Genomic DNA, 26,837 nt, shown 5'->3' with positions numbered 1-26,837 from the left:
TAAGTCTTAAATTTGGTCATTTCAGGTTATCCCATAATTCTTGGACGTTTGGTTCAGGTCTCTTAACATCTTCTCTCTGTGATCTAGTCTATTTTCAAGGCTATGTATTTTGTCTTTATACCCTGAGGTTCTGTCTTCTAAGTGTTTTAGTCTGTTGGTGATGCTTTCTATTGGCTTTTTAATTTGGTTTATTGTTTCCTTCATTTCAAGAATTTCTGTTTGTCTTTTTTTTTTTGTCAGAATCTTTATCTCTTTATTGAAGTCATCTTTTTTACCTCTATTGCTCTCTTATATCATCTTTTATTTTGCAAGATCAGTTTAACTACATACATTCTAAACTCCTTCTCTGAGATTTCTTTCACTATGGTGTCAATGAGTTCTATTATTGTAGTATCTTGGTTTGCTTGGAATTTTTTTTTTTCCCTTGCTTTTTTATGTTGTTTATGTGTCTGCCCATCTAACAGTATGGATCTGAGTTAGTAGAGTTTCTACATGTGGACTTATATTGTCCCTGAAGGTTTTCAGTACCTTACTGTTTAGAGGGTGGCAAATAATAACAACAACCAGTGCAAACAATTTACAGCATTAAACCAAATAGTTCCTACTATGATGTCTACAATGTAAATTATCACGATATACAGAAATGATATGATAAATTATTGCCTATAATAAAATCAGCAAGTTTGTAAAAAGCGTTTACATTTTCACATGGTGGACAGGGAGAGAACAGAAGTGATCTAGGATGTAATGATTATGAGGGAGGAGGACAGAAGACAGAAGTGAAAGATTAAAGGATGAGCAAAAGAACAATAGAGATTGGCTGTTAGCAAAAGTAAATAGAGAATCAAGGAAAACAGGTAGGAGAAAAATATATATAAAACAAAAATTTTTTTAAAAATTAAAAATTAAAGAATACAAAACAAAACTCAAATATACTAAGCAAACATCCTAGTTCACAAAAAACTAACCCATGTAAAGTAACTGACTTCAAAAATGCTACAGATTAAAAAAATAAAGAAAAGAAAGGTCTTGATGAAAAGTTAAAACACTCTCTCAGTTGGAGTTCAAAATATTCTCAGCTTCTCTTAGTTTTAGGAGTGTATTGCTCTACCCTCTGGATTGCTGGAGGGAGAAAGAAGGTCATCCCATAGGTAAGGTTCCTGCAGTCAGACTTCAGGCTGAGGCAGGCTCCAGGCTCTTTGCTGATTGCCAGTTGGTATGGAGAGTTTAAATCAGTGCACCTCCAGGACCCAGTACTTGCTGGTCCACGCTGGAAGACTGTACTCCAGGGATGTCCCTTGGGTTCCACTCATGAAGTGAGGGAGTCAATTCTTAGGCCCCTACATCACCTGCACACCCCACATTTCCTGTTCTGTGGTTCAGACTCCAGTTTCTCCTGCCCTTATGAGTTCCCTGTGTCTCTCTAGTGGGTGATGCAAGCAGTCAGATTGGAAGGGGAGAGGTAGAGCTGGTGGTTTTCCGTGACCAGTTGTCCCCTGTGTAAAACTCTCTCCACTTTTGATTTTCTTCTGGTTACGTGAGCACCTCTGTGTCACATAGCATGTGTTTACTGGGCCTGTACTTCGGGTCAAATGTGGGTTTGCCAGGAATCAGCTTCCTCAGTTGTGAGCCCCGATTCCATAGCTGCAAAATTTTTCCTTCCTTTGTCCTCTGAATGCCATCTGGAGAGATAGCAGCTTCTTTCCCCACACAGAATTACCTTGAGGTGTAACCTTCTGGTTTGTTGGGCAATGTCCTTGGTCTCTAAATGCTCTGTACTCAGTCATTCCTTGGGCCTCCCAAAAATGTGGGTTTCTTTAATTCCCTTTTCCCTGTCCTATGCTCACAGAGGGACCTTTCTGGCTGGAGCTTCTGGTTCAGCTGTGGTAGTGGCTGTGCCACTGGGGATTTTGTTTCTTATTTTATTATATCCAGCTGCCTGTGTGCCCAGTCTGCTTTGAATGCCCAGTTTTAGATTCCAGTAAAGTATCAGTAAAGTATTCCTCCCTTTTTTTTTTTTTTTTTTTTTTGCTCACCCACCTTGTGGAGAAGCTGCCTGCTTTCTTGGTTTCACACCATGGAACAGCCAGGAACGCCACCTCCTCTATTGCGCCATCTTGGATTTCCCCCCATTACTTCTTATCTCAAATTTACACCATATACTTTTCTGCATATTCAAGCTCCTCTTCAACTTGAATTTTCCCCACAATTAAAGGAAAATCTCATCAAGGAGCAAATGTTAAAAATGTTGAAAACTTCCTATGAAAATTACCTATCATGAGAAAGTTGGCACACATTTTTTTCTACATTTCCAGCTCTATTTCTTCACCTCCAATGTACCCTCACTGTACCCTATGTGACTTGTGAGCATCGTCACACATGACGACCTTGTGCAATGACTTCAGCACTGTGGACTACTCATTCCTTCTGGAAACACCAGCTTCTCCATGAAACCACAGGCTTGGGCTGTTCTTCCTGCAGTCCCACATCAAGCCCTTGGGAACACTCTGCTAATTCAATTTCTGCAATGTGGCCTTCAAAGTAATATTTTCTCAGCCTTGAGTCTGAATGCTACTTTTCTTTCCATTGTATTTCTTTACCACACTGAATCTTATTCAGACTAAAATTTAAAATATGATATCAATGCCAGTCTGCCACTTACATATCTCCAGCTTGAAAATCATTACTAACATACGCACACCTTCTTGTGTTGGGCATTATGTCATTTATTCACATAGTCATGGTGCATGCAACACACCCATCATCAAACACATAATTTTCTTTCTTAAGTATAATAACTATTTCTCTTCCATTATCTCAGTCCTGAATTCCACTGACATTCACCTAACCATACAAGAGTTTTATAACATGTGAAAACAAAGTTATATTTTTGTGACCTCCATGAGTGTCTAGACCTTGAGCTATCCAGTATTAAAAATAAATACATATAAAGCTGTGAAACTGCAGAAACATTTAAATTTTAATTTAAAGGATGACAGTGGATTTTCTTGAAAATTAATTTAGTGAAACACCTTCATCATTTATTGTTTTCCTTTTTTATATTAAAGTGATCCCTAGAACTAGAAATTGAAGGGGAAAAAAAAGGAGATTAAAGGAAGTACATTGTTTTCCCTATACAACAAGTTAAAATGTAATCATCTTTATATTTCTAAGGATGCCTGGAGAATAATGAAAGCAGTGGACTCTGGTATTGAAGAAGAAGGAAGGATCTCAGAGGACGTAAAACCCTGAGATTTGTAGGCAGCCTGTGGGCAGCTCTCATACTTTGTCACTCATGTCACTCTTGTGGACACTGGTATATAGAGATGAGGTGTTTGGGGATGTTTTATGTGTACCCAGCAGTTCAACAATCGTACCAACATCTCTCCACTGATTGTTCTTTTCACAATAGAATGCTAATTTAAAGCAGAGTTCACTCATTGCTCCTACGATAAAATATCCTCAATAATTCAGACACTTTTTTAATAGAAAGCAATCCATTTACATTAAAAAGGCAAGTATTTATATTAATTTTCTTTTTATATAACCTAAATGATGCGTGGTTTTGGGAGGAGGTTGTTTGTTTATTCAGTACCAGAGATTCAACCCAAGGATACATAACCACTGAGCCACAACTGAGTTCGTCTTATTTTTTATTTTGAAATCAGGTCTCACTAAGTTGTTTAGGGTTTCACGAATTTGCTGAGGTTGGCTTTGGACTTTTGATCCTCCTGGCTCAGCCTCCTGCGGTGCTGGGATTGCAGGTGTCTGCCACTACATCCCTCTGGAAAGATTATTTTTAAACAAACAAGGGAATTCTGCATAACAATAGAAAGGTTCACATTTCTGATAAAAGAGAACATTATAGAATCTCCAAAAAGGCTTGAGTAGATGACCAGAAACAAAAATACGCATGCATGTTTAATAAGGGTCTCGGAAGAGAAAAATGGGTGCTTTTCTAGAAATCAGCAGATTTGTTTTCTGACCAGTATAAACTGTGGGTCTTTGGGGGTAAAGTTTTGGCAGGTTTGTTACCATTTACTTTGCAAGATTAATAATTTCCTAAATTTGAAAGTCCTTATTTTTAATAAAACCCCACTGCTGTTCAGCGTCCACCTAGGCACCGTCCCCCTTGTCCTCCGTGTCCTTGGGTGGGCAGGGCAGGGCAGGGCAGGGAGGTGGCAGGGAGCAAGAAGGAGGACAGGCATTTCTAGCTCATGCGGCCTGCTCTGTTGAGAACAAGAAATTTCTTTGACTCTAGGTGTTGCGTCCCTTTGCCAACATCTGTGAAACTCAGGCGGCACACTTGTTAGCATGTGAGCAAAGTAAAACCTCAGACATATCAGAGATCTTGACAAAATTTAAAAATAAAAGTTTATTTTGGTCATACTTATTTTACTCATTCAATTTTTAAATTAAATATTTCCAGTGGAATTTATGGCTTATTTGTATCTAGCATGTTTCTGAAATTCTCAGGTCAGTCAAAATGGCAGTTCAGTTATCACTGCAGATGTAGTATACTAATATACAGCAAGGGTAAAACAATAGAAAAAATGACATTTATAAGCATGTTATGTTCTGTCTGAAAAGCATTTAAGGTTTCTAGTAAAATGTACACCCCTCCGAATCTGAGTGTTTGTCTTGGTTTTGACAATATAGCCAGTATTGAAGCTCTTATTTTTTCATTTTCTAAGTACTTATTTTATTTATTTTTTATTTATATTTTATCATTTGTTCTATTTAGTTATACATGACAGCAGAATGCATTTCGATTCATTGTACACAAATGGGGTACAACTTTTCATTTCTCTGCTTGTACATGATGTAGTCACACCCTTCATGTAATCATACATATACATAGGGTAATGAAGTTTGTCTCATTCCACCATCTTTCCTACCCCTCAATCCCTTCCTTTCTTCCCCTCCCCTCATTTCCCTCTACACAATGCAATGTTTCTCCATTCTTCCCTTTACTTCCCACCCCGCCTTGTTATGTATCAGCACCCATTTATCAGAGAAAACATTTGGGCTTAGATTTTTGGGGATTGGCTTATCTTACTTAGCATGATATTCTCCAACTCCATCCATTTACCTGCAAATGTCATAATTTTATTATGGATATATCAATATATATATAAAATAAAATCATATATATATATATAAAATATATATATGTATATATATTTTATATATATATATATATATATCACAGTTTCTTTATCCATTCATCTATTGAAGGGTATCTAGGTTGGTTCCATAATCTAGCTCTTGTGAATTGAACTGCTATAAACATTGATGTGGTTGTATCATTGTAGTATGCTGATTTAAAGTCCTTTGAGTGTAAACCTAGGAGTGGGATAGCTGGGTCAAATGGTGGGTCCATTCCAGGTTTTCTGAGGAATCTTCATACTGCTTTCCAGAGTGGCTACACCAGTTTGTAATCCCACCAGCAATGTATGAATGTACCTTTTTCCCCACATCCTCGCCAACACTTTTTGTAGCATGTAGTCTTGATAATAGCCATTCCAATAGGGGTGAGATAAACTTTTAGGGTGGTTTTGATTTGCCTTTCTCTAATTACTAGAGGTGTTGAACATTTTTTCATGTATCTCTTGATCAATTGTATATCTTCTGTGAACTGTCTGCTCAGTTCCTTAGCTCATTTATTGATTGGGTTATTTGTATTTTTGGTGTTAAGTTTTTGAGTTCTTTATAAATTCTGGAGATTAGTGCTCTATCTGAACTGTGTGTGGCACAGATTATCTCCCACTCTGTAGGCTCTCTTTTCACATTATTAATTGTTTCCTGTGCTGAGAAAAAAACTTTTTAGTTTGAATCCATTCCATTTATTGATTCTTGCTTTTATTTCTTACACTTTGGGAGTCTTGCTAAGGAAGTCTTGTTGTAAGTCAACAGGATGAAGATTTGAGCCTACTTTTTCTTCTATTTGTTGTAGAGTGTCTGGATAATTCCTGGGTCCTAGATCCATTTTGAGTTGAGTGTGGTGAAGGGTGAGAGATAGGGGTTTAATTTCATCTTACTGCATATGGATTTCCAGTTTTCCCAGCACCAGTTGTTGAAGAGACTATCTCTTCTCCACTGTATGTTTTTGGTATTGTTGTCTAGTGTGAGATAACTACTAGATAACTGTATATTTAAGTGTTTTTGTCTCTGTGTCTTCTATTCTGTACCATAGGTCTACATGACTAGTTTGGTACCAATACTATCCTGTTTTTATTATCATTGCTGTTGTATACTTTAAGATCTGGTATTATGACACCTCCAACTTCACTCTTCCTGCTAAGGATTGCTTTGGCTATTCTGGGTTTCTTATTTTTCCAAATGAATGACATGATTGCTCGCTCTATTTCTATGAGATATGTCATTGGGATTATCTATTTTGAAAATCTATACTCCAACTAAATAGAAAATCTCAAAGCAAACCACAAATTTCTAGAAACATATGATCCATCCAAACTGATTCAGGAGGACATACACAATGTAACCAGATCAAATGCAAACAATGAAATAGATGATTACATCAAATGCCTACCAACCAAGAAAAGTCCAGGATCAGATGATTTCTCAGCCGAGTTCTACAAGACCTTCAAAAAAGAACTAATGCCAATACTCCTCAAAGTATTTCACACAATAGAAAAGGAGGGAACCCTTCCAAATTCATTCTGTGAAGCTAGTATCACTAAAATCAGACAAAGACACAGCAAGGAAAGAAAACTTCAGACCAATATCCCTGATGAACATAGATGCAAAAATTCTCAATAAAATTCTGGTAAATCATATACAAAACATATTGAAAAGATAGTGCACCACGATCGAGTGGGGTTCATCCCAGTGATGCAAGGATAGTTCAACATACAGGAATCAATAAACATAATTCATTACATCAATAGACTTAAAGAGAAGAATCATAATATTATTTCAATAGATGCAGAAAAAAGCATTTGATAAAATATAGCACTACTTCATGCTCAAAACACTAGAAAAACTAGGGATAGTAGGAATATACCTCAACATTGGAAAGGCTATCTATGCTAAGCCCAAGGTCAACATCATTCTAAATGGAAAAAAAAAATGAAAGCATTTCATTTAAAACCTGGAACAAGACAAGGATGCCCTCTTTCACCACTTCTATTAACTATAGTCCTTGAAAATGTATCCAGAGCAATCAGACAGATGAAAAAATTAAATGGATACAAAGAGGAAAAGAACTCAAACTATCACTATTTGCCAATGACATGATTATATATTTAGAGGATCCAAAATCTTCCATCAGAAAACTTCTAGAACTAATAAATGAATTTACCAAAGTAGCAGGATGTAGAATCAACACTCATTAATCTAATGCATTTCTATTCATAAGTGATGAAGCCTCTGAAAGAAAAATTAGGAAAACTATCAATAACCTCAAAAATAAAATACTTGGGAATCAATTTAACAAAAGAGGTTAAAGATCTCTACAATGAAAACTATAGAACTAAAGAAAGAAATTAAAAAAAAAAAAACTTAAAAGATGGAAAGATCTCCCATTAATATTGCAAAATGCCCATACTACCAAAAGCACTGTACGGATTCAATGCAATTCCAATTAAAATCCCAATGATGTACTGAAATTTTTGACAATAAGTTGTTACAAGGTTCAATTTTAGCACAAAGTATGCCTTTGTATTTTAAATTGAATCATAAATGAATAACCATCATTTGGATTGATGAACTATGAATCTTATAAGATTTTAGTAGAACCTCAACTTTGGCACTTTTATGGCATTTGTCCACAGCAAATTGATTTCTTCGTCTTATATATTTTTCAAAACACATTTCTACTTCTGGTTAATAATCAGAGGGATTATAGGTCTGGTGGCACCCACCTATGATCTCAGTCACTCTAGAGGCTGAGGCAGAAGGATTGCAAATTTGAGACTAGTCTCAGCAATTTAGCAAGGCCCTAACCAACTTAAGGAGACCCTGTCTCAAACAAATGGGTCTGGGGTTGTGACTCAGTGGTTAAGTGCCCCTGGGTTCAATCACCAGTTCCAAAAAAAGGGATTTTTTTAAAGTAATTATGTTAGGGTTAGTATATTTTGATACTGTGAGTTGAGCATGATATGATTGCAATTGAAGCTACCTGTTACTAATGATGAATAAACTAGTGAATGAATGAGTGAGTGAGTAGTATAGAAAGCTGATTCTTCTCAGCTTTAAGTTTCTTGAGAAATCACAAAGTTCAGTACAAAAGGTGTGACTGAGGTACTTCCTCTTGTTAGGACAGTATGCCAAAGACACAGGGGTAATCAAGTAGTATGATTAAAACTGATTTATTTGAGAAATGTAGAAAATCAGTATTGTCCAATCATGGGTAGTTCACTTTTGCCTCTACAAATGAAAACTGTAGAACTAAAGAAAGATATCATTAGATATAAATGATAGATTTGATATGTAAGAAGATATTTTGAACGTTTGCCATGATAGTTTTTGAGGTTCGTTTCAAATGTCATCTGAGCTATAGGACTCCTGACCGTCCTGAAGAAGAGCAGATGTAAGGGAGAGGGCACAATCAGGAGTCCGCCGGTCACTCAAACACTGAGCACCTTGACTCAGAAGTGAGGCCAACGTCTCAAGAGTAGGGAGTGAGAATAAGTGTTCCAAGACAGGGTTGAACCCATCTTTACCTTTCTCACCGGCACCGTCACTGGTGAAGTATGTGGCCACTTTGGATCTAAGTTTCCTTGATTAAAAGAACAGGTACACCACCTCAATATCCCATGGAATGATTTTTGAGACTCCAAGAAACTCATGCATATTATAGTGCTTTAAAAATTTGAAAAAGTTCTAAAGGTTATGAATATTAAATTGGGTAATTAAAAGAAGGATTTATTAAAATCCCTAGTACAGGGTAAATATTAACTACAATTATCATTGCTTAAGTTCACATTCCACTACAATCTCACATTTATTTACATACTTTTTTTTTCCTGCAACAGAATCAATCTCAACATCTCCCTTGTCTTTCCCTCATATTTTTTTCCCCAGCATCTTCATGTGTGGATGGCGACTACATCAGGAAGGAAACCTCACCTACCACTCATGTGCCCAGAGTCATCGAGAATGACCTAACACTGTACACTGGAGACATATTTCTTAAATTAAATAATTTCTAAACATTTCAATATTTTAACCAGTGAAATACATTAATTTGACTTAATTTTTAGCAATAGACCTTCAGGAAATAATTAACATAATAGTTAATTCTAACTAAATAATCATTTAAATATCTAAATAACTTTTCAGGAAATAATTAGCATAAAATTGTTTTGTAAAATGAAGAGTATCAAATATTGCAACTAAGGTTTGCTAGTTATTTTATAAACTAGAAAGATACAGAATTATTTTTGAAGCAATAGTACTTATACCTATATATTCATAGAATTTATGAATTTCAGAAATAACATAAAAATTCAAAATTAAGAAAGATGTAGATTTACTAAATTTGCAATTTGTGCCACCTTTCGGAACAGAAGTCATAAAATAATGACTGAATATTTCACTGATGAATGCTATATTAAGTTATTGTTTTCACTTTTAAAACAGTAATGGGCATCAAATACTGTGTGGCAGATCCTGCTAAATGTTTCATGTACACTGACTCATTTAATTAATTGCAGAAATTTTTAAGATAGATTCTACTACTTTCTCAAAAAAACAAAACAAAACAAAACGAAAACTAAGTAAAATTGACTAAAAATATACAATGGCAGAGGTAGATTTCAAAATGAAGAATTTTAGTTCACAAACCTCACATTCAACATTAACTTTATTGCTTTGAATGTTACCATTTATTAATATGCTTACTCTAAACCTGGTACTGCCACAGAAATGTGGGAAGTAGTAATTTAGCTAAGTGCACAATAGACTATGTGGTTTGTGTTAATAAAGTCTGCCTTAAGAAAGGAGAAGCTAAATACCATATTCGGTCTTGCCAATCTGCTGGTAATTGGCAAGATTAAAATTCTAGATCACTCTGACACCAAACTTTCTCTTACCATCTTTAAATAAATTTTGCTGGGAAACTTTTAGAGAAACATAACTAAAGGCCAATAGACAAAACTGAATCAATATTTTACCTCAATATTTCTCTTGCTTAATGTTCCTAAAACCCTAAATTTATTCTAAAAACAAAGTTTATTAATTTAACTTAAAAAATCTTGACAATCTACACAATGGAAAATAATTCATTACATAATCAGCACTCTTATGTTGCTTTTTACTCATTTTTCTTTCTCTTTTATTCTCCATAATTTTTACTGATATTTAGACAACACAGAAACATTTAACTATATGAAATTTAAAAAATAGAAGTTGTATATAAATAATGTAATCTTAATTATATGTTCTCCTAGGTTTAATTTTAAAGGTACCAAAAATTATTTTAATATATCTTAGCATTACAAATATTTATACAAGTTAGTAATTATTATCTAATGATTTTTGTTAAAAATTAAAGAATATTATTCAAACTCCTACATTATATTAATAAAATATAAATAATTTTTTGTGAAATATTTAGGTTTTTCTAAATTATGGGGCACTTAATACAAGCCATTTAATACTATTTCCATTACCTGTCACAGTGAGAGACCTCAGCAGATTTTGTCTACCAGTTAAACCTGCAAAGTTAGAGTTAATGCTTCAGAAAATTAGGTGGAAGAAATCTATTCATATCTATCATTTCCCCTATTATTTTCTTAGTTATAACAGTACCAAAAAAATTCCAAAAGTTAAGTCATATAATTAGGAATACCATAAATTTCTCAAATATGATGTAGATAGTTATCTAGATATTTAAATCTTATTTATGGCAGCTTTGAAATCACAATTTATTAGTAATGATTTGTTTAATGGTTTATCTCTTAGTGTCTTTAAATCTCATAAGATTAAGGACATTTATGATTTTGCTTACTAAATAAACATGTATGCCTTATTTAATTAAATAAATGATGTTTATATATTTTTTTCGTTACTACAGTATAAGACGGTGTCACCATTATATAGACATGGGCACAAACATAGACAAAGCCTATAAAATGAAATGATCTATCAGAAAAAATATAAATAAATAAAGATGCAAATTATATTGATTTGCAAATCTTCATCCCTGTATTTCAAATTTTGTTAAAGGTCAAGCCAGTCTTTGAGTATAGTCACTCTCTTGCAATTTGCCATCAGCTCCTGGGCTTAAAAAGTAAAAATATATATATATGTTAAGTACAATTTTTTTGAAGTATAGTTAGAACTTAGAGTATAAACAAAAGAAAGAATATTTAAAAATGTTTCTAGACACCTCTTCCGTTTTTAAGTCTTCAGATGTTGTTTTCCATGGTGAACAACTATAGACAGTGTGGCCAATTCTAGGAAGACAGCTTTTAACTGGTTGCCTCTGTCAGCTCTGCAGAACTTCACTTACAGCTCAGCTTTCCAAAGAACTAGTCGCTCTCTTTTTGCACTCATTTTTTTTTTTTTTCAGGAATCAAATTATGTAATTCTAAGTTCAGGTGATACTGTCATAAATAAGGTTGGGAACATACAGAGCAGACTGTCAGCAAGCACACAAACCAGCTAGGAGGAATCCCCCAAGTGTAGGGCTCGCTGCACCTACCACCTGCCGTCACTTCTCCGAGGAAAAGCAGGGACTTATCGAAGTCCTGGGCACATGGTTGCCTATGCGTCAATTAAAAAGGTGACTCTTTCTTTTGTATGATATTTTCATGGGGATCTCAAGATCTGCCATATGGTCAACTGCCTTGCTTTCTTACTGGGTGTGGAAGGAGGAAGTGATTGCTACCTCACACATTAAAAAAAAAAAAAAAAAAAAAAAAAAAAAAAGGCATGTCTGTCCTAACAAAATAGAACATTCATTTAGATAACTATGGATGAATCCATTAATAACCAATGAATGAGTAAATAAAATGGTTTGCTTAGGGAAGCCTACTAAAGACTGGGGTTGCTATTTGAAAACAGTTATTAAGGAGGGATTTTTTGGAAAATAAAATCTTTTCCCTCTTGCATACATACTACATGTGAGTGTGAATACATGCCATAGAGTACTGTCATAGACTTTGTGAAACAAAACAGATCTTACATAAATTTAGATTTTTCTCTATTTGGCAATTAATAATAAAAATGTAAGAAAAGACATTAGAAAACCTTCAGGAAACTTTCTCCCAAACCAATAAAGGTTACTTTAGTAATATTAATAAATGATGATACAATTTTGATTGCTTGCAATTATTAAAACTAATTACAGGGTTATAATCTGTTTTCACTGTGTGACTGATGTTCTTTTATGTCTTGTGGTGATAGCTCCAGGGCAGAAGCCTTGTCTATTGAAACAAATCACTGTGTCTTTTGTTTATCTCTTCCTGTGTCTGTCAGCATATTGTATCTTTATATTTATTTCTGTAGGCATATCATAGCTGTACCAACTTCAATCTTAGAGACATTTCCGACCCCTGAATGAAATTAAATTTCCTAAATAGTTAACTGATCCGGGGTGATTTTATGGAAGAGATTTGCAAAGTTCGACTGGCTCTCCCACCTTCAAAGCTGATCTACTGAAGTGTTTAAAGAGACTCAGCTGGTACCTATAAAGTCTTCATCCTCCTAGGAAGGAGAGATTGATAACCAAATAACCTTTTCTCCATAATACTTTTCCTTTTTCAAATTTTATTTAAAAATGTCCTTTGTATTGAGCGAGTATTGATAATGTTTTAAAATGTTCACACTCTGAATGTCAACTGAAGTTTCAAGGTCTAATAATGAAGTAGTATTCATTAATGTGCCTACAGTCATGTCTGTTAATATTTCTGACAGTCCTTAACACCAAAATGATGTAACTTGATAACCTGAATTTAAAAAAGAAAGAAAAAAAAAGAGAAAAAGAGAAAGAAAGAGAGAAAGAGAGAAAGAAAGAAAGAAAGAAAGAAAGAAAGAAAGAAAGAAAGGAAGGAAGGAAGGAAGGAAGGAAGGAAGGAAGGAAGGAAGGAAAGAGGGAGGAAAGGAGGGTGGGAGAGGTGGGGGAGGCTGAACCACAAAGTATTAATGGTTTAGCTGGTTTTTTCAGTTTCCTTTTTGGAAACAAGCAGCATCAGTGCAATGAAGTATTCAGCAAGATGCAATGAGAAAGCTTTACTGAGATTACCATTTTTAGCATGTTAATGGCTATGATCTTAAACTATTAAGTAGTTCTGCAAAAACTCCTGAAGAGCTATGCTGCCATCTATTGACAATGCAGGTGCCTCTGTATGGTTGTACGGCATAATACAATAAACTTCAGTGAGAAGTCTTTGAAAATCAGGTGTTTCTGAAAAATACCTACTTTCTATGGTAAAGATGTGACAATCAAAACTATTTACAATACCCTACTAATCTTCCCTTTTACTGTGAATTTTATTAATAAAGTATTTCGTACTGGCAAATTTATAGAATGTTACAGATATTTTGAAGCACTACATGCCTGCAATTTGCAATATTTCATATATAAACTGGATCTGTGTTTATATATCAGAATGGTGTTGTACTTACCATATTCAATTGAATTAAATTAGTGTTCATTGTTAAAGGAGTGTGAAACGTGATTTTAAAAAAGCTAGTAGAGCAAATAGGCTTTATAGAGAAGGATAGTTTCAAAAGGATATGTAAGGAAATCGATAAAAAAAAAAGCATGTTTACAAATTCTCTTTTCATTGTTTCATTACATTGCATTAAAGTGAAAAACGTCTATGTTTGATACCTTCTGAAGGAGAGACTTCCGGAAAAGAACAAGAGCGGGCTGTGTTGGACAGTTAGAAATAATGTTAAGTTGTTAACCGTTTTGAATCTAGGGCATATATACATTTGGGAAAACCCTTTTGAAGAAATTTCTCTCCTCTTTTGCTATTGAAATATTGTTTTGTTTTTCAAGCAGGAGTCTAGATAAAGAAAAATATTTAAATATATTAGTTGATTCTAGGACTAAAGGTGGAGAGAGCAGATTGTTTGCTCTTCTTGGTGAGAAAATATAATTCCATCAACTAGGGGAAGTGCTTGGCCGAGCATTGTGGTTTGAAGGATGTTTGTATCTTAAATCCTTTGAGGTCAATGGTATGAGATGGAGGGAGTGAATATGAATTCCTCTGTCAGCTTGATAGGGAATGACCAATATTGTGTACTTTCTATTTGGGACAACTTTACGCTAATCAAAGGTTTGAAAATGGAAGCCAGGATGTGATGGAAATGAGCTGGAAAATCAACGTCAACACTCACAAAGGTCCTGTGTGCTTATGATGAAGAATCTATGGCTAGACAGGAAGCCCTTCTTGAACTCCACCACTCTGACATATGTAGGGCTCCTACTTGATTTTTTCGTACTAAAAGCATACAATGTGCATCAGAAAAACAAGCTCATGCAGTTCTGGATAACAGGGGCATCTCTGTAGCAGCAGGTAAGCATAGTGTGGACTGGGCAGAACTGCATTCCAACACCCTCCACCCCACTCCCCAGGACAGTGGGTACAGAGCTTGAGCTGATGGGCTTCAGGTATGTTAAGGTTTATTTCTGTTCAGTCATTCCTTCTAAGAAGCAACCCTGCTTCATAACCTCCTACCACCTGAAATGAGCAAACTCTCAGAATGATTGGACTTTCTTAAGAGTAGGGCACGATAGGGCTTCAGTGGAAGTTGCGGGGGGAGGCGCAGATGGTATCTGTATTTGTATTTCTCACTGGTAAAGCTATTCCATTTGTTTAAGTTCTGTAATAATGGGAAGATACAAAGGAACAAAGATGAGTAATGCATATTATGTAAAATATAAATCAAGAACACGTGGGATCCAGGGTTCCTGCAGAGTACTTACGCACAGTGAGGTAGGAACTGTGTAACTTCACTGGAAGATTTCTCGCCCAGCAGAAATGGGTGCTTCCTAGCAAAGGATGTCTGGGACAAATTCAACTTCCCCGAGAACTCTGTCCACTAAAATAGAAAATAAGGTGTTTATGCTCTGTTTTTTGTATTCTTTCCCTCACAACTTTCGCCTCCTACTTGAGGTCTTTATTCCTTTATAAACTCACTAGGTTTATAGAAGCAGCAGTTCTACTTTTCTGTTGTCGTTCTTTATCCATCTTTTCTAATAAGATGAAATAATGATATTATGATTGATTAATATTTATCAATAACAAAATGTGATTTCTCAGATATGATTTCCAAGGGGAGTTGTTTAATTTTTCATTCTATATAATCATTGTAATCATTTTTACAAATGAAACAATTATATCTAATATGACTGAATTTAAAACTTTCCTTTTTCCTACTGACTTTTTTGTTGCTGATGTTGTTGTTGTTACTGGGGACTGAACCCAGGGGCACTTAACCACTGAGCTTCTTACCACTTACTCTTTACTTCAGAGTGTTAAAGAACAAAATTGATTTGTCCTGTGTTGAACATCTTTGATTTGTGTAAGGGTGAACATATTTATATTTCAAAAATACAGAATACAAAGGTATTTACTTACATGGAATGCTGAGTTCATGTTCTCCCTGATTTACTCCATAAGAAAGTGGAGAAGATAATTAGAGATTAGGCATGAATATGAATCACTTACTTCTACAGTTTGAATACTTCGCTTTCTTGGTTTTATAATCCAATAAATACATGAATGGAATAAAACGTCAGTAATTAGCTATGAGTTTTGCATTAATCCATTTTTGTTGACAATAACACAATACTTCAGACTGCATCTTGGGAAAGGATGGATTTGACTCATGGTTCTGGGGGCCCAAGGTTGAGGGGACAGTTCTGGTGAGGATTATCTTGCTGAACCCCAAGGTGGTGCAGGAAGGACATCCCACGGGAAGAGATAGGGAGTATATGTAGTATGCGCTGGTCTTTTGCCCCTTATAAAGCCATTAGAATTCAATCTGGTGGTTCCATTCTAATGACTTTATCTAATTCTAACCAACTCTCAAATGCCCCACTTCTAAACATGGTAGTTTTGATCTTCTTAATAAAGTTTAACTTACATCTTAAATTTTAACCTGCAAAACTTACATGTTATATTTTAGCACATGCAACTAAAGGAACACACTCAAGTTACAGTCAAATCATAGCAAGCATAAATTATTAAATTGCTAATTAAAAAGTTAGAATTTCAAACTATCTATACTATCAAAGCATTTACATGCCATTCCCATGGTTACTTGGTGGACAATCTGCTTCAACTAATGTAACTCAGCAAGAATCAGAGAAGAAATAATTATAGCCCAAGAAGAAGAAAGGATTAATGCCCAATAAGAAGATACTATAAGGTACTATGGAGAACAATAAAGAGATAGGAATTATTTTTTTCCCTTTTCTTGTTCAATTTTACTCCATGTGACCAAAACTTCTGCTGCGATAAAGTCTTAGAGAAGCACCTTAGCTTATCTCTAAACCACAAGAAAAAATTAAATTTCTCCAAGTCACAAAAATCATCATTTTATTCATCAATTTTTCTAGTTTGGATATATAAAACCCTGAGTTTCTTTTGAATTTAAAAATGTTCCTCTCCCTGCTTTTCCTGACAGAGCCTGACCAAAAACTGAAGAAAAGATATTATCAAAAAAAAGTAACTTTCTACTTCCATCTTGTGTGTCTGTATTTTCTTCCCTGTTAACTAGACTCTTCTTGACTTTTTCAGGGTGAAACTGGAGTAGGAAGGAGTGGGAAGGAAAGATCTCACTTGAATGGCACTTAAGTGCTGATTTTCTCTGAAACAACTAAGAAAAGTTCATTTTCTTCTCGGGTTCTCTTCCAGATTTTCTTGGGGTTTTCTCAGAATTATGGGGATGTGGAAGTGGCTCTTTGGTCTTGGGTAGTTTGCTTTCTTGGGCTGGCTTCTTAACATTGTCAACTTCTAGAACTCTTGTACACCAGCCTCTTCCAGTGTACGCTGTACCACCTCCAACAACGCCCAGAACACAACTGCCTCTTTGTAAAGCAACTGTAAGACTTTACTGGCATTTGGATAAATACTCACATCAGTAGCCTCCTAACAGAAGAACAAGTTATTAGAAATGCAAGCATCTCTCTTGTTGCCAAAGCTCATTCCAACAACTTATCTTTCCACCTTATCTTCACCTCTCAGGAGAGTTCAACACCAATTCATAGTTTCCTATATATCCTGGAACGCATAGCAGTGTCCTTAAGACTTAAAAAGAAAAGTGATTTCTCATCAACAATTTGTAACCTATGTTTGGAGTGTCTTTCAGAACACAACATACTGTCTTCAAAGAAATCCCACAGATTCCAGTATTCTACACCTTTTTTTATACTACAAAATTGGTGATAGCAAGCTAGTTTAAAATACCCTCTATACAATTCTGCATCAGTTATCTCATGCCTTACCTTGGAATGTAGAACTACTTATTTTGATTTTGGTATTTTAGGGCCTGAGCAAAAGAGAGCAAAAAAGCAAAGAAAAGTTAGATTGTCATTTTGAGGAGCTAGCATGAGGGTGTAAGGATGTCAGACTAAATTTACTGTGATGTCCCACACTAAAAATATGGACAATGAGATCAAGAAAATTGAAGGAGATCAGGCATTAAATCATAAGAATAAGATGATCACAGACACTCTCATCAAATGCTTGTATGTTATAATATGCTTTAACCCTTCAATCCTAGAAATAAAAAAATCATGCCAAATGTTAGAATCACATAGATATGCAGAACTTTTGGGTTACAAGTTGCTGCTCAGTTACTGCATGTTAAATTTTATGCTCTTCATTATACTATTAAGATGATTCTATTAGTTAATTATTATCATTCTATCGATTTGAAAAATAATATGATCCTTCAGAAAATTAAACATTCTTATCATGTCCTCTAAAGCAAAATTTTCAGGTGAGGAAGCTGTGATTGACAGCAGAGCCTAGACTTCCATTTTTTGGTACTGTCTCATTTCAAGATTGGTAAAGAAGTTCCTCGTACTTCCAAAGATATAGATGCAACAATTGTTTAGGTGGGCATTTGATAAAGTATAACAAATTAGTGGTGAGATTGTTGAAAGGAACTACAATGATTCACATTTCCTATTTATGTTTTGAAATTGCTTTTTAAAGTAGTGAATTAGTTTTTCCATGACATAATCTGTAATTGCACTATTTAGAGACATAGTCCTCTATTCCAACAAAGAAACAGGAGAGATCGAGCTAATTGTACCCTCATTTTTACTCAATTCAATTACACAACTCACCCGCAAGACTTCATATGGAAAATAATGAAATACCCCCGCTTCTATATACAGGCTATAGGAAATATATGTCTATCATATTTATAGATCAGAATTACTAACATTATAATTTGAAGATCAGATTTTATACACCTGGCATTCTGAGACCCATTTTAGTTCAAGTGATCTATGATTATTTTTCTTTTTTTCCTTAAGTTCATTTTATTTTTAATTTACAGATGAAATTGTATGTATTTATCACATTTAACATGAAATTTTGAAGGGTGTGCTTACTTTGTCTTGATTTTGCAAATGTAAGTCAAGGGTAATGATTATGGAGCTTACTGCTTATTGGAAGTTTTTAGTTAGGTTGATATTTAAATGATGATTTGGGAAATGGATCATAAAGACTACAAATGTTTTTTGACGAAATTGTCAATGCTCTCTGCCTTTAATTTACAAAAATATTGTCTTTTGCACTGCTGGACTCTTCCCAAGGAGAATATGACATAAAACTCTACAGCCTTTATCTCAAAAAGAAATAAAATAGAAATTTAAAGATATTGATTAATATGGCACAACTTCTATTGCTTTTATTTGATCCAGTGTCAATATCTGCTGGAAAGAGTTGTAGCGACAAATGAAATTCCATGATGTATTTTTCCATTTTACCACAAAGATAAGTAGATTCTAATTTAAGGTTATTATGGAGTGAAAGACTTCAGTAACACATGCTTGAATATGTCTTTTTTTTATCAGATGTTATGAACTTAAAGCTGAGTAAGAGATTTCAATCTGAAGACACATGAATATAATCCCCTCCCCACAACTAATGCTGTAATCACTGTTGCTTAATACTGTTACTTAACCTAAAATATCTAGGTCCTTAGCTACAACTTAGGTGAAATTAACTTATCTTCAGAGTTTTTGCCATTTTAATAGGCCCCTCTTTAAGAAAATAATTCATCTTTGCACAAAACTCAAAAAATTTGACTTCATTCATTTACTAGTTGAATGAATTTTAACAGGTTCTCAATCTCCAAACCTCAACTTTGCATCACTGTCATTGTCCTGAGGATGAGAGGGACATGGGTGATCTGACATGAAGCACAAGGTCAACCCTGGAAGCTGTGATCATTGTGGACGTAGAGTGACACAGTTTTATTCAGGGCCCCAAACCATTGTATCAGGGCCCCTTGGCAATGCCAGTATTCTCTTGACCAAGCCAAGTGGTGAGCAAGAGGGGCACAAAGGCATCTCTGTACAGAACCAGAAAGGGAATTCTATTGAAGATAGATTCCATGGTGCACTTCTAAAGGAAAGAGCTCACACCAGAGCTGCATCCTCTCTAGAACGAGCAGAAACTATTTATTTTAAGATAAGACAGTAGTGAAAGCTGCCAATAAAGGTGATGTTTTTATAAGTTAGTGTGTTTTTCTTACATGGGAATCAGTATAGCAGAGAAAGCTTTCAGACACTGAAACCAGCTGACTTGGGCTCCAGTTCTAAATCTGCCACTCCTCAGCTTTGTGTTGTGTAACTTTCCCTGATTCTCTCAAATGTCCATGTCTCCATTTCCTCATCTGTGAAACAGACAAGATGTGAAGAATGTTTCTACAATAAATTTTATGCTATTTGCATGTGTTTGTGTGTGTGTGTGTGTGTGTGTCTGTGTCTGGGGGTTACTGGGATTGATCCCTGGGCCTCCCACTTACTAAGTAAGTGCTCTACCACTGAACTACATCCCCAGCCCTTCTTGTTTTATTTAAGACAGGGTCTCATTAAATGACCCAGGTTGGTTTCCAACTTGCTAGACTCCTGCCTTGGACCCCTGAATAGCTGGGATTACCAGTGTGGGCCACTAAGCCCAGTGATACAAGTATCTTATTCTGTCCTTGTTAATACTAAGAGCTCAGTAAGTGCCAACTATTATCAGATTATATGCATTATTTTTCTTATGCTTTTGTTGGTTTCCTTCCTATATTCTATCTTTCAGGCATAGTCAAGATGCAAGATCTATAGATAAACTAGAATATCAGTAGTTGAAAAATAAAAACTGCAATTTCTAGTGTATTGAATTGTAATGTTCCTATAATTTATATACACATAAATGATCATATACAAATTTATTGCTATCTCTAGTAATTTTAAGGTTTCTTTTGTAAGCAAAATGTTAGATTTTTCAAAGACCAGAATGATGCTTCATTCCAATCCTCTGTAGAGTAGTCATGTTCGTTTTTCCAACTTCAATCAAATTTCGTGGTGAGATATAAACACTTCTGTCAGTCAGTTCTGCATCAGTATAACATGATGCCAAAAATGATGAACTTAGAAAAGTAAAACTTTGCTTGGGTCAGAGTTTGGAGGAGTCCATTGAGTGATTGGTCCTGTTGCCTTTGGGCCTGTGGGGAGAGGGTCCGCCATGTCAGGAGCAAAAGGCAGAGGGAGCCTGCTCACCTCTGGTCAGGAGCAGATGCAAGAAGGAGGAGCTGGCACCCTACAATCTCTGTGAGGGCGTGCCCCAATACCTAAAGACCTTCCAGCAGGACAATCCTCTTAAAGCCACCATGACTGCCTACCTGCCAATCTGGGGAAGAGCCCTTAACACATAGGCCTTTGGGAGATATTCAACATCCAAACTACAGTGACATTGAAGAAATTAGCCATGAAGAGAGGAGATGAGCAAGGTGAACAGAGGAAGAGCCATGTTGCAGTCTTGTTTTTTTAGTGTCCTTGCCTTACCAAAATATTTGGAGATCTCCTCCCCAAGTCTCACTGCCCACTGCTTAATGCTTCATTGTCATTAAAACTTAATCTAGCATGTTTCGTTAATTTGACATTACAAGTCATCCTTCATTAAAAGTAAATGGGAATAGCCGGGAGCGATGTTGCACATCTGTAATCCCAGCAGCTTGGGAGGCTGAGGCAGGAGGACCTCGAGTTCAAAGTCAGCCTCGGCAAAAGCGAGGTGCTAAGCAACTCATTGAGGCACTGTCTCTAAATAAAATATAAAATTGGGCTGGGGATGTGACTCGGTGGTCAAGTGCCCCTGAGTTCAATCCTGGGTATCCCCCACAAAAAGTAAATGGGACTAGTGAGTTTGGTGGGAATAATGGTTATTCCCTTGAAGACTTGCAACATGCTGATCCCAGAAATCTATGAATACTATGTCGTGCAGCAAAATACATGATTAAGAGTCTTAAGAGGATAGCTACCTCTGGACTATTCTGGTGGGCCCTAAATGCGCTGAAAATTGTCCTTGTTAGAAGGAAACAAGGGGATTTGGCAAAGAGAATAAGAGATCACAATATTCCCACAGATAAAGAGATTGGAATTATATAGACACCTCAAGGAATGTCGTCAGCAATTAAAAACTGGAAAGGAAGGTTCCAATTCCCCTCTAGAGAGGAGCCGATGGCCAAACTACTGTGAGTATCCATGGGATGATGATAATATATACAAATATATAAGTAAAATATAAACAAATATAAAGCAAAATTTGGGGAGCATTTCAATGACCACAGGATTATTGACTTTTTTTTAATCACTTTCCAAACATTTTGGAACTGTCCTGAATAAAAACAAACACAGTATATAAACACCCACTTGCATTAGTGGCAAATATCCCTAGAGCTGTTAGGGATATGTACAAAGCTAGGTAAATAGACAGAGTGCAATACTCACATGCTTAGCATATAAACAGAGCATCTTCTGAAGGAAAATGCATAAAGTCACATTTAAAGAACCAGCAATTACAGTAGAAACACCGGTTTAATTGAAATATTATGTGGCTTGCAGAGAAGGAACATGTTAAGAAAAACCAAACAGTAAAAGCAATATCCATTTTCCTATTATTTCAAAAAGTTTTCTGAGGAATTTAGAAAGATTTAGAAAAGTAAATCTTTTGAGGGAAAGTAAGCATTTTGATCTCAGAACAATATTTTAGGCAAATGACTGAGGCGAAATACGCTCAGTATGCACATCCATGGATACTTGTACAAACACACATATTCCCAAATTGTTATTATTGAATCATCATTCAAACATAGATTTGAACGGATATATGAAAACTTCTCCTGTATTTGTTGTATTAAAATTTCACACAAGAAAAATTACACTGCTTTTTTGGGGGGCGGTGTACCAGGGATTGAACTCAGGGGCACCTCTCCAGTCTTATTTTGTATGTTATCTAGAGACAGGGTGTCACTGAGTTGCTTAGTGCCTCACTTTTGCTGAGGCTGACTTTGAACTCTCCATCCTCCTTCCTCAGCCTTCTGAGTTGCTGGGATGACAGGTGTGTGCCAATGTGCCTGGCTGCTTTTTTGTTTGTTTGTTTTATCTTACAGATTTTTCTTTTTCTTGAAAATGAGTATAATCTTGGTAGCAATGAAAAAATAATTTTTTTTTTGTTTACTGGGGAAAATATGCATCAAGATCTTAAACAGTGCTTCACTGACTAGTATTCATTTCATGCGACTCATTGAGGCTGCTAAGCCCAAGGACATCAGCCTCCTGAGGTGTGACAGTCCCTCCTTTCTCCAGAGTCCACACACTCCTTTCCATCCTCAAGCCTGCTGTTCCTTGTTTTATTATTTCATTTTTAACTATGAATTTATTTCTTCATGCTTCATTGAGAAAACTGTGGCAACAAGTCCAGTATCTCTTCATCTTCTCTTCCACTGTGAACATTCCCGGGTGGTAGCCATGATCTCCAGTTTGGAGGATAGCACAGTCTGGATTCTATCTAAGTTCACCCTCTTCATTTCTGTGCTGCTCCCATTTCCCTGACTTCGCAAGCTCTTCTATTCCACAGTTATTTTGCCCTTTGATCATATCATGTTTTACCCTTGCTTCAAGATCACTTCCATGACACAGCCACACACTATAGGAGCTTCTATATTAAGGAAAGACAAGATGGTTTCTTTAATTCCCATCCTTTCTTGCTTCACTGCATGCAAATATCACTAGGAAGAATTTTCAATAAGTGTAGGTACTGAGATGTTGTCTCAACCACCTTAAATTGGATTATTCTCCCCGAATCTTCACTGAATATCTCTTTTTAAAAATGCAATCAAACCCAATAGTATTTCTTTGATTATATCATATACATAGTTTTGGAAATATTCAACAGGTTCGTTCTACATTCTTTTTTTTTTTTTTTTTTTTTTTTTTTTTTGGTGCTGGGGATCGAACCCAGGGCCTTAATCGTTCTACATTCTTAAAACATCCTTAGTTTTTATCTCAAAACACACCTAGTTTTACATAGTAATTCAGTCACACCCTCTTCCCAATCTCCCCTGCTGCTGCCTCTCCTTTGATGACCTCTATTTCACCCTATAACTCTCTTCCTGCATTTAATAGTCTTAAATAACATGAGTAAGATTATAAGAAATATATTTGTGATTTTCAACATTTATGTCCAGTATATGCTTTAAATATATACCTAAATATTTCATTTTTTGAGCAATTAAAAGTGGTAATTAAAAGTGGTAATATTTTTCATTGACATGACATGTCACTGTCAATAAATAGAAATGCAATTAAAAAATTAAGACGAAAGCATGCTTATCTTTAGGCCTGGTGTACTCCTTGAATTCTAGACTATCTACTTAATATCTCCACTTAATATGTTCTAAATGAAGAGCATGTTAAATTCAAAATAAACAAAATAAACTCTTGCTATAAAGCTATTCCTTAGCAGAGACCCTTGTCTCAATACTTGACATTCAGTTATCAAGTTTCTCCAATCATAGACTTAGGACTCATCCTTGAATGTACTCTTTGTCTCAGTCCCCAGATCCTTTGCCAAGATTAAAGAGGTGTGGAGATTGAAAGGGTCCACAGGAATCCACAGAACACACTCAGGCAAGACTTCCCCTGGTGACCCCTTGAAGGCAGGTTAACGCTGGGAGGCTGAGGGGCATCTAGAAAGAAACTCCCTTGGTCTCTCATTCTCACAAGGATGCAGTTCTTCTCAAGACTGAACTGCCAAGATTTGTCTGACAAATTATCATTTCAAGAGGCTTCAAGGCAGGAGTTCCCAACAGGGTACTTTATGTCCCTTTGGTCATATTGGCAAGCTCCACTGTGTAACCAGTCAGGTGAAAGCCACTGATAAAAACCCAGGGCTGGCTGTTCCCAGGGAGTTTCACACTGTAAAGAGCACAGTATAAATCATCTGTTAGTTATCCGGTTAGTTGTCTTTATCTCTGCCAAATGTCAAAACCAGACATCTAAACGTCCCTAGAGATGAAACATAAAGCTGTCCCAATTCAACTGTAAAATAACTCCTGGTACCCACCATCTCTCAGGAGTCGTGCTGACTCTATACTGTATCACACTGTATTTCCTGCCAATATCTTGGTCCAAGATGCCCCATTTAAAATGTGGGAAACCTTGATTCTCATGTAACTTCACACATTTTATATACTTCCCCAACCCCATAATGCACCCCCCTTTTAGTAGTTATTGTAAAATTTAAAAAATAAAAAAATAAAATTATGTGCTTCCTCCCATCCTGCTAAGTGAAATAAGCCAATGTCAAAAAAAAAAAAGTTTGAATGTTTTCTCTGATATGCAGATGCTAACCTATAATAAGTGTGTGTATGGAGGGAAAAATGGAAGTTCAATGTATCAAATAAAGGGGAATGAAGAGAAGGGAGGGTGTATAGGAAAAGGTTCCACTGAATCTGACATAAATTCCCAATGTGCATGTATGAATACACCACCGTGAGTCTCACCATTGTGTGCATCCAAAAAATAGGCTCCTAATTAGAATATGATATATTCCATGCTTGTAAAATTTTATCAAAATGGACTCTACTGTCATGTATAACTACAAAGAATCAATAAAAAGTATGAAATTAAAAAAGAAAAGTTTTAGTATCTTCCTGAGACTCAAAGTAAACATTTCTCTAAGTTCTTCATAAATATTAAAATGCTAAATTATTATAACAGTCCCATGAGGGGTGTACATTTGTTGTCTCTACCTTTATTTTATTTGTGTATTGAGAAAACTGATCCACAGAGGGGTTTCAAAACATACCGAAAGATGGAAGGTATTTCAACAAAGAGGTGAATCCAGGAAGTGTATCTGTCACTGAAGGTCATGCTATCGACCACTGGATTGTTTTCTCTGAATGATTTGGTTATATTCTTATAAAATAAAGCCTTAGTACATTCTTCATATGCAGTGAAACTACAGGGGACACACACTTGAATCCTTAAAAGAAAATCAGCATACTCTGCTTTCTTTTCTTACTGCTTAAAACTGTCTAGTGAAATTTTATGTCTTAATCAAGTTAGGTCTCCTAGGCACAATAATAATCTGAATTTCACAATTTATTAGAGAAATTGGAGCTTCATTTGAAGTTGAATTCCCTTCAGAGGCAAATAATAGGCTATGGTTTGTATTCTTAAAAGCTTATGCTATTCAAGTGCCACCAGTTCATCACTGTGAACAGGGCATGGTTAAGCAGACAACCTGTCACAGATGAAATACACCAGCTTTCTTCTTCTTCTTCTTTCTAAACGTTCTTCTGCATCTTTAGCTTCATCACATCTAATTATGAGTTTATATCTTGCCATCAAATCATTTGCCATTCTTGTCTTTGGTTCTTTAGGTGAGGTGACAACCAAGATACTAATATTGTAAGAGTCATTCATGGAAGAAAGTGTAGAAAAGTTCAATAAGATTTTGAAATAAAATGAGATATTCTTGAAACTTAGTGAGGCAAAGGGTTTTTTTTAAGCCTTTTTTTTTTTTTTTTTTTTTTTGCCCTTTAAAGTGTTCACATTGTGACTTAACCACATTATTACTAGGTAAGATAGGGGAATCTCATTTGATACACTTCATTGTATTTTATATTAAAATTCAGGGATTCTGAGACTTTTAATGCATAGAAATGTAGCAGAATTTACATCTTCTACTTTAGTAATCAGGCATGTTATTGTCTGTTACCCTTTGCTGATTCCAATGTCAGAAACAATATTTCTATCTATGTCTCAAGCTGAATTCATATATGACTTGGGATACGAATGGAATATTTACAATCTTACTTTGGGAGGTATAAAATACATAGAATTCAACAAACAATGCAATTAATTGAATATAATTTAATAACATCAACACCATTTCACCCTAGAGTATTGGCACGTTCTTCGTTATGGCAGAATCTTTGTGGAAATACCTAAATATTCCTGACAACCAATTAGAATAAGTATTTCTTTTTAAAAAAAAAAATCTTTTGCTAAATACTCACTCCTGGGAAGAGTGGCTACGTTTAGTAATAGCTTTCATTGAATTTAAATAATGAAAATTATGACATGACTAGAAATATGTACATACAAGTAAATCAGTTCTGATTTATCAGTATTTAAATATCTCATAGTAAGGTGAGAATCTTCCAATAGGTTATTTGTAGGGAAAGCAAATGCTAACATGAATTGTCTTTATATTTTATTTTTAAAGAGTATATATTTTAAACACTCTGATAGAATTTTTTTATGTGATTTAAAAAGCTGATTTGAAAATGCTGTAAACTATTTTGAAAAACAGTAACCGTGGTCATTTGTTCTACAA

Source organism: Sciurus carolinensis, chromosome 10 (assembly GCF_902686445.1).
Source record: "Sciurus carolinensis chromosome 10, mSciCar1.2, whole genome shotgun sequence".
NCBI classification, from domain to species: domain Eukaryota; kingdom Metazoa; phylum Chordata; class Mammalia; order Rodentia; family Sciuridae; genus Sciurus; species Sciurus carolinensis.
The sequence above is the reverse complement of the archived record's forward strand: the minus strand, read 5'-3'. Positions refer to the sequence as shown.